At 41.4% G+C, this 14,252-nt stretch overlaps 1 protein-coding gene across 7 annotated transcripts in view; it reads left to right on the forward strand.

The window, feature by feature from the left end:
• Window positions 1-3,630: 3,630 nt before the first annotated feature.
• GABPB1 (GA binding protein transcription factor subunit beta 1) overlaps window positions 3,631-14,252 on the forward strand; it is a 99,427-nt gene continuing 88,805 nt past the window's right edge. For 4 of the 7 annotated variants that reach the window (XM_049897639.1, XM_049897643.1, XM_049897644.1 and 1 more), the window contains exon 1: window positions 6,851-8,779. The gene's annotated coding sequence lies outside the window, so the exon portion shown is untranslated. Of the gene's footprint in view, window positions 3,688-4,052; window positions 4,271-4,366; window positions 5,393-6,850; window positions 8,780-14,252 lie in introns of those variants that run through there. The other 3 variants (XM_049897642.1, XM_049897640.1, XM_049897641.1) reach the window with 3 other exon arrangements.

The raw sequence follows: 14,252 nt of genomic DNA on the forward strand, positions 1-14,252 counted from the left end.
AATCTTGATTCCTCTCTTTCCTTCACTTTTCACGTCTGATTCACTGGTCAGGTCTAATCACAAAATGTCTTGCATCCATCCACTTTCTCCATCGTTACTGCCAATATCCTAGCCCATGCTACTCCATTTCTTAAAACCCTTCAGTGGCTTCCACAGCACTTAAACCTTCTCACTAAGGCTGTGGAACTCTTCTACCATTTTTTTCTTTGCTCACTAGTCTTCAGCCACACTGGCCTCTTTTTGTTTTTGTTTTTTGTTGATACTGTGTTTACAGTATCATTAACATCACACTCAAGTAAAATTTTGCTGAAGATCATTCAAAAGCGGCTGCAGCAGTGTATCAACGGGAAACTTCCAGAAATTCAGGCCGGATTCAGAAAAGGACATGGAACCAGGGATATCATTGTTGATGTCAGATGGATCCTGGCTGAAAGCAGAGAATACCAGAAAGATGTTTACCTGTGTTTTATTGACTACGCAAAAGCATTCAATTCTGTGGATTATAACAAATTACGGGTAACATTTCAAAGAAAGGGAATTCCAAAAAGCTTAATTGTGCTCCTAAGGAACCTGTACATAGATCAAGAGGCAGTCATTTCAAAAGAACAAAGGGATACTGCACGGTTTAAAGTCAGGAAAGGTGCACGTCAGCATTGTATCCTTTCACCACACTTATTCAATCCGTATGCTGAGCAAATAATCTGAGAAGCTGGACTATATGAAGAACAGGGCATCATGACTGGAGAAAGATTCATTAACAACCTGCATTATGCAGATGACACAACCCTGCTGAAAGTGAAGAAGACCTGAAGCACTTATTGATGAAGATCAAAGACCATACCCTTCAGTATGGATTACACCTCAACAGAAAATTCTAACAAAAGGACCGATAAGCAACATCATGATAAATGGAGAAAAGATTGAAATTGTCAAGGATTTCATTTTACTTGATTCACAATCAATACCCATGGAAACAGCAGTCAAAAAATCAAAAGTTGCACTGCACTGGGGAAATCCACTGCAAACGATCTTTAAAGTGTTGAAAAATGCAAAGATGTCACCTTGAAGACTAAGGGGCACCTGACCAAAGTTGTGGTGTCTTCAATCGCCTCCTATGCATGTGAAAGCTGGACAATGAACAGGAAAGACTGAAGAATTCGTGCCTTTGGATTGCGGTGTTGGCGAAGAATGTTGACTACACCACAGACTGCCAAAAGAACAAACAAATCTGTCTTGGAAGAAATATAGCCAGAATGCTCCTTGGAAGCAATGACGGCGAGACTACGTCTCACATACTTTGTGCATGTTATCAGGAGATATCAGTCCCTGGAAAAGGACATTATGCTGGTAAAGTACAGGGTCAGTGAAAATGAGGAAAACTTCAACGAGATGGATTGACACAGCAGCTAACAATGGGCTCAAACTTGACAATGGTTGTGAAGATGCTGCATGACCAGGCAGTGTTTCGTTCTGTTGTACACAGGGTCGCTATGAGTTGGAACTGACTCAATGGCCCCTAACGACAACAGAACACAACAAACTCCTCCTCACTTTAGGGCATTTGCTGTTATTTCTTTGGTCTGGCATACTGCCCGACTTCTTTCCACTCAGGTCTTAGAGAATACCTTCTCAGTAAGACCATGTCTGACCAACTATCAAAAATGTGCCTGCTCTCTCCCCTAGACAAACACTTTATTCAATTATCCTTTTATTTTCTCCATGGAACTTATCATGGGATATTATCTTTTTTTTTTTTTTTACTTGTTTACGGTCTGTTTCTCTCCAATACAAACAGGAGTAGAAACCCTAGTTGTTTTAATGCTACTATGTAAATGACGTGCCGAACAGTGACAGACAAGGAGTAAGTGCTCTTGAAACTGCTGAATGGACTAACATCTACCGGTAAGTGCCTACTGGCCACGTCTGCCTGGCTGGCTTACAGGCACTTCAAAGTCTACATGGCCAAAACAGAACCTTATTCCTACCCAACATGCTGTCTTCTTATTCCCTTGTTTTTAATTTCAGTGAAGATATTAGCATCCTATGAGTTGCTCCGCCAACATATTTATGAGTCATCTTTGATGTTTCCCTCTCAGTCATTTCCTCATCCAGTCAACCAAATCACCAAGCTTTCTATATTCACTTTGCCCATGTTTCTTCACTCTTATTTGCCGCTACGAGTCGGAATTGACTCCGTGGCAATGTGTCTGGTTTTACTGCATGTCATTACTCACTTCTGCATCTGTGTTTTCCCCAAATGGTTTACCTTGCCTCCAAGTTTGCATTATGGTGCTCTTTCTAAAATGCAAATCCAATCCTATGATACTGTTTTAAAATCTCTCACTGGTTTCCTACTGGCTCTCGGAGACGAATTCCTGCACACAGCATTTAAGGCCCTTCATGACTACACAGGAACTATGTCTCTACATCTCATCTGAAACAAAACAGCATTGCCTTCTTCACCTAACAGTCTCCCTAGTGTGTTGCCTCCTAACGTTTGCACTTATTACATCCTCTGTCTTGAAGGCTCTTCCCTAGCTCCCCTATTAAACCTAATTGCTTCTCCAGTCCCACTCCATTCCTCCCTTTGTCCCTACCTTCCCAGGTAACGGGTTCCTCATCTATGAGATTCTATTCAGCAGCTTTCCACATTCATACTACTGATGATGCCTATTGACTGGTCTGCATTCTACTGCATTACATCAGGGGGCAAGAATTTATACCATTCATTAGCTGAACATTTGCTCAATGTTAAAGAAAAGCATGTGACATAAAAAAAAATCTGACAAATGTTTACCAATTGAAGCCATGGAAACTATCAAATCAAAACACAGAATATGTGTCCCTATATTATTTATAGTTTGCTTCTATTTTTGGCATAACTCTAGTAAGTTACACAACGACTACAAATCTTTACTACACGTTACAAAACGGTAAGTGGAGACAGATTACTTATCCGAGGCCACACAAAATCAGCGGGGAATATAGTATGAATTTCATTTAAGTGCATCTCCTGTCCTGCATTAAACTCTTGGCATTGTCCCAGATATCCCCGACTCCTAGACATAATACCAAAAATACCACGATTAGCAGGTTGCGAAGCCATTCCTATGCTCCTCTGCTAAAAACATACCACTGTTGAGTTCCCCAGCAAATCAAACATGTAAATTAAGCCCATAAGGTATTTCACCAAAGCAAATCACCATTTCAAAATAAAACTTTGCTTTCCTAATAAAACGCAACACTTAACAAACATCTTGACGTTCTAGCCACGGAAAAACAGATCTCTACCTACTTGCTGCAGTGACAGCGTTAGCAATCCAGGGAACAGTTACAGGTTCTACGAATTATGGACACCACGTGAACATAGACATATGTATACGTATTTTAAAAAAGGCTACAGGAACAGGTACATCCTCGTCATAACGCTGACTGCTCAGTTCACGTGAGGTGGAGAAGGAACATCCTTCGCTCCTCATTTTGTACCTCAATAGCGACTCCCGCCCCAGTCTGCCCAGCTGAACGTTGGGCCACTTGATGTTCAAAACTAGCCTCTTGAATGCCCTTCCAGTCTCCCAAGATTCTGCTAGGCCGCTGAGTTGGTAAGCTTAAAGCCGAAGGAGTCCGGATCCCCCGTCTTTCAACGGTCACGTCGGAGAGAGAAGGTGGTTAGCACACGCACCGCACGTAAGTTTCCAAACTCCTGCCCAGCAGAAAGAGGCGGGAAAGGTCTGCGGGCGCCCGGCAGCCCCGTCGCGCACATGGCCGGCCGCAGCTCCTCCACCGCTGCCGCGCAGGCGCCAGGCGAGCCGGGACTTGCGGTCGCGGAGAGCGGATCATTCCGCCGTTTCTTTGTGTGGCTGAGGCTTTAAAAAGTACATATTTTCCTCCGCTCCGTTAAAAAGAAAAATCACATCTCTCGCCCCTTTCTCCCGCCAGAATGGGGTCAGAGGGTGGGTGGGAAAAGGATCTACAGACGACGACAGGGGCGGAAAGGGCTGAGGCGTGGGGATTTAGAGGGCCGGTCGGGAGGGATGCTGGGAACTTTCACTCACTCGCACGCCATGTGTCCCTCCGCGCGCAGCACGGGGGACTTTTCGGTGGGGATTTTGGGCGCCGACCAGACGCGGCATTTTCGGAAAATAGCGGCCGGTGCAGCTGAAGCGCTTTGTGTGTAGCGGGGCCGCGTCAGCCCGGCCGGGTACGAGGCGCCTCGGGTCCCCGCACCACCTCCTGCTGGCCCCCGTTGCCGCTCCCGAAGCTTTTCCAGGTCAGTGCGGGTCTGTGTAGGGCCCTGTTACCACCGGATGTGGAAGTTGATCTCTTCGCTGGTAAAAAATAATTCCACTTCCCCCGGAACCCAGATCATCCCCGCGATTTCCTGTTTATTGCATTAAGGCGCCGGGTTTCCGGGGCTCCTGGCCCCGCTTATTCCGTGGGGGTCGGCGGGGTCGGCCTGGCCCCCGGTTCCACCCGCGCTGCCGCCGTGCTTTGTCCGCTGGGCACCGCGCTTCTGGGAGGGGCGGCAGACATGGTGGCGGCCGCCGCCCCCTCCTCGGCCTTGCGCGCCGCGGCCTCCCCGCAGCTTCCTACCGGACCGGTCCCGAGAGGCAGGGCCGGGACGGGATCGCGCGGAGGCGGCCGGGGCTCAGCGGGCGTCGGGAGGAGGGCGGTGGGCGGAAGAGGGAAGGAGGCAGGCGAGGCCCAGGCTCGGCGTTCATCGCCGCCCCCCCCCCCCCCCGCGCCCCTGCTCCTTCGGGCGGCCTGACGGCCCTGCCGGGCACCCCGGCGCGGAGAAGGAGCGGCGGGCCCCGGGCGCCTTGTGCTGCGGGGCCCGCGGGGCTGGGAGGCGCTTGGGCCGCAGCGGGAGCGGACGGCCCGGAGAGGGTTAACGGGGGAGCCCAGCCCTTCCCGCGCGGGGCGGCGCGACGACAGCCTCGGCCTTGGGAACTCGGGTCCCTGAGGGGACGAAGCCTGTCCTTCTGGATGCTCGGGACTTACGTCTTAGGGGCTTTGCAGCGGGACCAGCCAGCGCACGGCTTCGGGAGAGAAGTTAAGAGTTTTGCCAGGTCATTTCTGCCTGGACACAGTTACTCTGTGTGTATTTCACGTGTTTCGTTGAAGCGCTCCAACCTTGTTGAATCAGCTTGCCTAGCCGCCCGGATGCATCGTGAAAACAAACCAAAGGAATGATACAGGGTGCTTAGTGTGTGTTTTCTCACTTTGCACTTATTTTCAGTACACATACCCTTGTTTTAAACCTGATTGGACTGTGACGAAACAGATATCTGTTCAAAGGAAGGGCCGAGACCACGAGACTCTTGAAGAGGGCTTGGTATCGGCAAATATTTTAAGTTCTCTGTCTGGGGACTAATTTGCTGAGTCGATTCAGGCAAGTTACTTCCAAACGTACGGTGTTTTGTCTGGAAAAAGATTTGATATCGTTAGTAAAAGGTCCTTGTAAAACAGCTTGCCATTCCAGAGTTAAAGATGCGCCATAATTCATTATGTGGAAGTTAATGGTCAAAAATTGTTTTTGCACATGCTTTATTAACTGACATGTAACCATCAGCCTTGATGCGTCCTCTCAGACTTTGAATTTAAGGAAGCTAAAAACAGCTTTATGTTTCTTAATTTTCTCACTGATTCATTACATGTTAGCATAAATGGCACATAAATGAAGAGTAACATTGTTTCGCATTTCTGTACATCTCTTTTATAATTTATTTTACTTTTGTTATTGAGAGTATACACACTAGAACATACACTGATTCAACAGTTTCTACATGTACAGTTCAGTGACATTGATAACATACTTGGAGTTGTCCGTCCATTGTCACTCTCCTTTTCTGTCTTGTTCCGCCCTCATTAACGTAAACTTGCTTCTACATATCTCTGTAATACTGGTTTAATAGAAGACAGATGGTTAGATCTACTTCTGCATTTAGTTTTGGGGGGTATCATACCATGTAACTGCTGTAGAACTCCATTGTATGTTCATAACCTCTTTTTTTTTTTTTTTTAAGTTAAGCTGAGAAATGTGTCATTCCTGAGTGTCTTACCATACAAGTCACATTAAGATATTATGTAAGACACATATAAGAGATAGGAGTAAGAAGGTTGATTCCTGTACCTTTTTTCTTGGGCTGTAACTGTTTTCAAAGTTGGGATTTAGGTGCATATACAATATCAAAAATAAAGAATGCATAGACTGCATATGACCCTGGAGATTCAAAAACATTTGAAAATATTTTAAGGGGTTAAATTTAATTTTTAATTTCATTAGTTATTTTTGATGATGCACACAAGTTAACACTCGATGTATTTTGAAAGCTTGTGTGTAAATATAATTTTTAAAGATGGGACACTAAAAGCACCAAAAGAGCTCCAGATTGAAAAGGAACCCTGCAGTGTAACCTTTGGTGAAACGAAGACTGCTTTTAGTAATGCATGTATGTACCCTTAGAGTTGTCAGTCTCCTTGAATTAATCTGGTTTTTCTAGGTTTAGGGACAATTATACTGTGATGTGTGAAACTTCTAAGGCCATGTTTACTTTGGTATAAATGGTTTTGAGAGGAAGCTGAATTCATTCCTAGTTGTTTCTGTGAACTCTAATCGGAATCTGTCAGTCTGTAGTTCTCTACCGTTCCATCAACAGGAAGCATCTGGTCATTCTTCATGTAATTGTTAGAAAATGCCAGGTATGTCTTTAATGTTTGCCGTTCGAATGGAAATAAATACCACATTGGATCTTGGTTCGTTTTACCTGATTGTAGCGCCCCCCGCCCCCCATCTCTAAGGTACCTTTAGAATTACTGAGGTGTTTTTAGGCTTCATCTCCTGTAGAATGGACTTTTTTTTTTTTTTTTTTCACTCTTGAGTATGTTGTGTGTTAGAAATAATAACGGGTAAAGCAGACAAGGCATTAAAAAAAAAAAAAAAAAAAAAAAAAAACTTGCTGTCGAGTTTATTCCCACTCATAGAGATCCTATAGGACAATAGAATTGCCCCATAGGGTTCCAAGGGGCAGCTGGTGGATTCGTACTGCTGTCCTTTTGGTTAACAGCCTAGCACTTAACCGTTGTGTCACCAGGGCTTCACAAACAAGGCATAGGAGTTAAGAAATCATTACATGAAATTTGTATCATGGGTCCATTTTTGAGAATGCATGAGGCCCTTACCCAGCGCCCCTCCGCGGTATCCCCAGTGTGGATGAACTCACTGTGGGCATCATCTCTTTGCAAGCGTAAGAAACAAACCCAGAGAAGCAAAATCTTAAAAGTTCTGGCATAGTTTAGTTTTCTGGGTATCATTTCTTTGGCCCCATTGCTTTCCACTGGTAATAATTTGTTTTTATAGTACTTTGGGACCTGTAGTAGTATACTTTTCTGAAGATGTTCCATCGTGCTTTCTAGAAGTTAAGTCTGTTAGTATTAGGGCTTTGTGCTTCCTCATCGTGCTGACGGCAGTGCTCTGCGCAGAGATGTTCTGGTGCAATCAGCCATCAGTTCTGTGATTGGTGGAGTAGTGTACTTTTATTTGGTCTTAGTATGTCTGTGATATACCTGTAGAGGCTTGAGCTTGAAGTGATTTCTCCCTTAAAGATAAATCTATTTGCAGGGCCTTTGGTAAGTTTAGAAAAATCTATTTGCAGGGCCTTTGATAAGTTTAGAAATCGAAATCTAAAACTCTTAGGCCTAGTTATCTTATCTTTTAATAGGAATAATGATAAAGGCTGGCATTTAAGAGTCCAAAATACTAATATACAAAAAGAGGATGTGGGAAAGACTTGATCATTTTAACTGATTATATATTTAGTGTTAATCAATCCTGGTATAATTAAAGAAGTAAATGTAATTTTAAGTAGGTAGAACAGTGTATAGAAAAAGGAAGGTGTTAGCTTTTTTTGTACTGGTCATATTATACTTGGAGTATTGTGTCAACTTTCTGGGTAGCATACTATCATAAGTAGTTCTTTACGTCCATTCTCAAACTTTAGTATCAGAATCACCTGAAGAGCTAATTAAAAAACAAGCCCAGGCTTGGGGAAGTAAGACAAGATCTGGGCCTCAGTATTTCTCTCAAGATCCTGAAGATGATAGACACCCACGTTTAAAAACCACTAACTGTAGAGCATACTCATGAAGTAGGTAATACAATCCCATTTTTCAGAAGAGAAAGCAGGCATAAAAAAATGAAGTGGCTTGCCCAAGGTAACAGCTGCTAAGTGGAAAAGCCAGGACTTGAACCCAAGAAGAGCCAGTATTTTTTTTTTTTTTTGGCATTCCACTTTTTTTTTTTAATTTTTTATTGTTCATTAAGTGAGAGTTTACAGAGCAAATTAGTTTAATTCCACACTTTTTTTCCTTACCGTTATGATTAATGGGATTAATTATGCTTTTTTTTTTTTTTTTAATTATCTTCCCCATTTTTAAGGGTACAACTTAGTGACATTAAGTGCATTCACGATGTCATGTAACCACCATGATTCCCAGAACTTTTTCATCGTCCTAAACAGAAACTCTGCACCTATTAAACAACAACTTTCCATTCCTACACCCCTCAAGCCCTGGTAACCTCTAATCTATTTTCTGTCTCTATGCATTTGCCTAAGGATCCCTGGTGGCAGAGTGGATAAGCGCTCGACTGCTAACTGAAAGGTTGGAGGTTTGCACTCCCCACCCGCTCCCCGGGAGAAAGCCGTGGCAGTCTGCTTCTGTACAGACTACAGCCTTGGAAACCGTATGAGGCAGCTCTACTGTGTCCTGTAGGGCCACTGTGAGTTGGTATCAACTTGATGGCAGTGGGTTTATGGCATTTGTCTATTCTACATATTTTATGTATTCCACTTAACATAGTATTTTCAGGGTTCATCTCCGTCATACCATATATCAGAATTTCATTCTTTTATTGCTGAATAATATTCCTATTGTATAGATATGCCACATTTTGTTTATCCGTTCATCTGTTGATAAACATTTGGTTGTTCCCACCTTTTGGCTCTTGTGAAAAATGTACTGAACATTGGTGTACAAGCATCTTTTTGAGCTCCTGTTCTAAATTCTTTGGGTTATATAGTTAGGAGTAGGCACATTCTTTTCTATTACCATTTTCATTAACTGTTCCAAAGAAAGATGACATTTATTGAATACTTTTAAGCTCTTCCTGGGAATTGTGCCCTCGTCACAACCCTGCAACCTGTTGGTGTCCAGTTGGTTCCAACTCAGTGATCCTGTAGGACAGAGTGAAATGCCCACATAGGGCTTCCAAAGGTGTGATCTTTATGGAAGCAGAATGCACCATTTTTCTCTTGTGAAACTGCCAACCTTTCACTTAGCAGAGCCAGCACTCTTGATTGCTGTGCTGTAAAATTACAAACAACCAGCTGCTCCATAGTGATTGTTAGGGTACATCTCTGCAGTGGAGTACTATATAGCCATTAAAATAATGGTGTTAGAATAAAGTGAAGACACAAAATCATGTCTTAGCATATACAAGTGAAAAAGATTTAGAAACAGTATGAACAATATGATTTCATTGTGGTAAAAAAAAAAAATTCACATCTGAAAGGATATGTACTAAATTGTTACGTGGTTATTTCCAAGTGTGGCTTTGCAGGTAATTGTGTTTATCCAAATTTTCTAACTTCTGCAGTGAATTTGGGTTATTATGTGTACTTTTAATTAAAACCAGGTATTAAACTTGTTGCTGTGTAGTTGATTCTGACTCATAGCAACCCTGTAGTACAGAGTACAGCTGCCCCATAGGGTTTCCAAGGCAGTAAATCTTTAGGGAAGCAGACTGCCATGTCTTTCTCCCATACAAAATGGTATTAAGATGTTATATTTCAGTAAAAAAAATTAAAGGTATTGACCTAAGTTGAGATCGGATTTTGTACTATGTAATATATGCATGTTGACTTAGGAATTGCACACAGATTAGTTTGTAAGTGCATGAAATGCCTTTTTTTTTTTTTAAGTTTGAACTCTCACCATTCAAGAAGTAATGTGTGTTAATTGAATATAGAAAAATATCACTGCCTTCCTACCATTCTACCCAAACCAGTTCTCTATTTTGTTGTGTTTTCTTTGTCTTAACGTGTAATATTTTAAATGTATTCATCCTAGAGTAATCCCTCTCTAGTTCTGTTAACTGCAGGCAATTTACTTAATTCCGTTGTGCCTCCTTTGAAAAACAGATAATTATAGTACCAACCTCATGATGTCTATGGAGATTAAATGAGTTAATGCACGTAAAAATGATCAGAACAGTGCCTGATACGTAGGTAACCGTGCAGTGAATGTTAGCAATTGCTGTTATAGAATCATAGTCTACTATCCAGAATTCTTGGGGTCTAATATGCTTTGAAATAAATAGTTCTTCAGATTTTGATAAGGTAGTAATATTATTTAACCTTCAGTGGAGTCCAGCGCAATATCCCTTTTCAAATATGTTACTGTTTCTGCAGCAAAATATATAAATATTCATTCTAAATGGGTTAAATAGTTGGATGTCAGTTTAGGTAAGGTTTTGCTGCCAAATGAGTTTTGCTTTTTAGGGCCAATTTGGATTTTGAAATGGTAGGCAAGGAATCTCTAAAATATTTACTTAATTTTGTTGCTCAGTTTGGTGTTAAAATGTATACCTTTTCATGGTATTACGTAGCTTTATAATGTGTGGTAAACTAAAAATTAAATCAAAATGAAAATAATGGAAAATGTTCACTTTAATTTCTTTTGGTTAACATATGTTAAACCCATGGGTACAGTGAGACTAACATACTCTAAAATACTTTTTCTGGAAGAGAAGCTTGAGAGTTTCTCCAACTCTGTAGTTTTTTTCTGTCTCATCACACTTGAAGGATAAGATATTTCTGTCTTAGAGATTCTTAACGGGGCATAAGGGGAGTCACCATGATACCTCTGATGCAACCCTCCCATTCTATAGATGTGGAAACGAAGGTGTTAACTTGCTTTAGATCATAATATTAATCATAGAACTGGACATTAGAATTAGGTCACTCCTCTCATGATGAAGCTACTTGGATGAGCAGCCCCTTCTCATTCTTGTACTTTTTTGTAACTCTAACAGTTAGCTTGTATCCAAAATAGTATGTAGTCAACAGACAGTAATGATAAGTTTGATTTTAAAAATTTTTATTTGTATTCCATCTCATTCTACAGAAGAATTTATGGTGACTTTTGAATATTCAGATACTATGAAAGTGTGAATGAGGGTTGAGGATAAAGGTAAGAAAATTAAGACTAGAAGAGAGATTAAACATGGGAAAAAATTGTATTCGAACCCTATAAAGTATAGGCGAATGATATAGACAAATCTCCCTTATATCCTAAATGGCTTATATGAACTTTTTCTATTGTGATTTTTATATATATCATCACTCAACCTCTGTTCCTTTATCCATTCTGGTCATAGAGACCCTCAACTTTTGTGCCTTAGCTTATACCTGCTTATTGTTAGGTGCAGTTGAATCAGTTCCTGCTCATAGTGACCCCGTGTACAACAGAACGAATCACTGCCTGGTCCTGCCCCATCCTCATGGTCTTCACTATGCATGAGCCCATTGGTGCAGCCACTGTGTCAGTCCATCTCATTGAGAGTCTTCTTCTTTTTCTCTGACCTTCCACTTAACCAAGCATGATGTCCTTCTCCAGGGACTGGTCCTTCCTGATAATGTCCAAAGTACGTGAGATGAAGTCTTGCCATCCTTGCTTCTAAGGAGCATTCTGGCTATACTTCTTCCAAGACAGATTTGTTCGTTTTTCTGGTAGTTCATGGTATATTCGGTATTCTTCATCAGCACCATAATTCAAAGACGTCAGTTCTTTGGTCTTCCTTATTCATTTTCCAGCTTTCACAGGCATATGAGGCAATTAAAAATACCACGGCTTGGGTAAGGCACTCCTTAGTCCTCAAAGTAACATCTTTACTTTTCAGTACTTCAGCACTTTAAAAAGGTCTTTTGCAGCAGATTTGCCCGGCACAGTACATCATCTAATTTCTTGACTGCTGCTTCCATAGGTATTGATTGTGTGTCCATTTTATCGTTCTACATTTATCATGATGTCACTTATTGATGAGGATTTTTATTATCTTTTTGTAGAGGTGTAGTCCATACCGAAGGCTGTATGGTCTTTCATCTTCATCAGTAAGTGCTTCAGATCCTCTTTACTTTCAGGAAGCAAGGTTGTGTCATCTGCACATCACGGGTTGTTAATGTGCCTTCCTCCAGTCCTGATGCCACATTCTTCATATAGCCCAGCTTCTTGGATTATTTGCTCAGCTTGAATAAGTGATGGTTGAATAAGCATGGTGACAGGATACAACCCTGATGCACATCTTTCCTGACCTTAACCCACGTGATATCCCATTGTTCAAACAACTGCCTCTTGGTTTCTGTACAGGTTCCTCGTGAACAAAATTAAATATTCTGGAAATCCCATTCTTTGAAATATTATCCATAGTTTGTCGTGGTCCAGAAGTCACTTCTTTTTGTGTTGTACTGGGCTCCTGTTGTCAAATCTTTCTACCATCTATGTCCTGTGTTTTTCTTCACAGGTTGCAGCATATTTGTGGAGGAACGTGTATAATTATGAGATTTCTTGTCCACTATAAATGTTTGTTGAACAATTCCAAATGGGCTTTTGCCATGTTGTGGCAATCTTTTTTTTATCTAATTTTTCTGTTGTGTATCTTTTTCCTCTTTAACTCTTAGTTGATGCGATTAACTTCAACTTAATTAAAAAAAAAAAGATAAGTAAGGTACAAGCTTCCACTTTTTTCCCCCATTGCCACTATGACATAATTGTTTATCTTCTTATCTAATTTTATAAACTGAATGGAAGAGGAATCTTCTTAGGCTTTCCTGAGGAATCTTGCCGCCACACTTGGCCCTTCTTTGGTCCCTTTTATTATTATTTGCATTGGTTTTTTCCTCCCTACCTTCAAATTTGTATTGACTTATATTTTAGGTGGAAAAAAAAAAAGAAAAAACTTTAACTCCTGCTGGTTTTCTTTCCAGCTGCCTCATTCATTCGTCTGAAGACCTCAGTTACACTTGCTGCCCTCAGCTCTTTTACTGCCTTCCCCTTAACCTACTGCAGTCCAGCTCTTACTGCTTCCACCTGAACCTACGGCAGGTTTGGAATGTTGTTGCTTGCCCTCAAGTCGATTCCTGTCACACGGACCCCACGTGATAGAGTAAAACTGCCCCGTAGCTTTTTCTTGGCTGTAATCTTTATGGATCGCCAGGCCTTTCTCCCACAGAGCTGCTAGATGGGTTTGAACTGCTAACCTTTCAGTTAGCAGCCAAGCACTTAACCAGCTGCAGTTGTGGAATACCATATTCAGACTGTTACTTTAAAGGCTCAAGGAATTTCCATTACTTTTAGATTTGTTATTACCCAACCTCCTACCTACTTCCAGTTTTTCTGTCTTTGCTAGTTTCATATAATTATTCTTAAACCTTGAAGTTATCTGTAGTGTATACTTTGTCATTTCTTATATCTGTCAGTCAGCATGATTTTTTAAATTAAGGATCTCAATTTGTTCCGGTGTTTTACATTGCCTATTAATTGCACTTTCTAACTTTATATTTTTCTTCCTCCCATCCATCCTGCATACGATTGCCAGAATAGTTTTCCCAAAGGTTTTTTGAATCTATTGCTACTGAACTCTAAGCAACCCGAGGAGAGAACAAAGTGTTGACCTTTGCACTCTACATCGTACTAAGCAAAGTGAATTGAACTTGTGCTGAATACATGTTTGGATGGGTCACCTTTTGCTCAAAACTTCTGTGATTCCCAATTTTCTGCTGGATAAAGTCCAAACTTTGTTTTCTGGCTTTCAATCATTTTCATATTCTGATTGCATTCTGCTTTCAACCTTGTTCTTTACTCTTTAACATAATCAAGCTGGTCACTTCTCTGTAGTATACCATGCCTTGTCACAAATCCATGTGTTCTTCCTTTTTCTTTGTCAAACTTATTTATTCAAGGATGTTCTAGTAACTCTTCTAGGTTTTGGTGTTTTAGTGAACAAAACAAGACAGTCTCTTTTCTTGGAGCTGACATCCTAATGAGGGGAGACAGTACACAAATGTAAGATACCAGGCGGTAGTGAGTTCAGTGAAAAGGAATAAAGCAGGGTAAAGGGATAGAGTGGTAGGAGGTGATTGCTAATTTAGGTAGCCAGGGAAAGCTTTCTTTGGGAGACCTGAATGAGGGAGCAA

The sequence above is a fragment of the Elephas maximus genome, chromosome 10 (genome assembly GCF_024166365.1).
Source record: "Elephas maximus indicus isolate mEleMax1 chromosome 10, mEleMax1 primary haplotype, whole genome shotgun sequence".
Lineage (NCBI taxonomy): Eukaryota > Metazoa > Chordata > Mammalia > Proboscidea > Elephantidae > Elephas > Elephas maximus.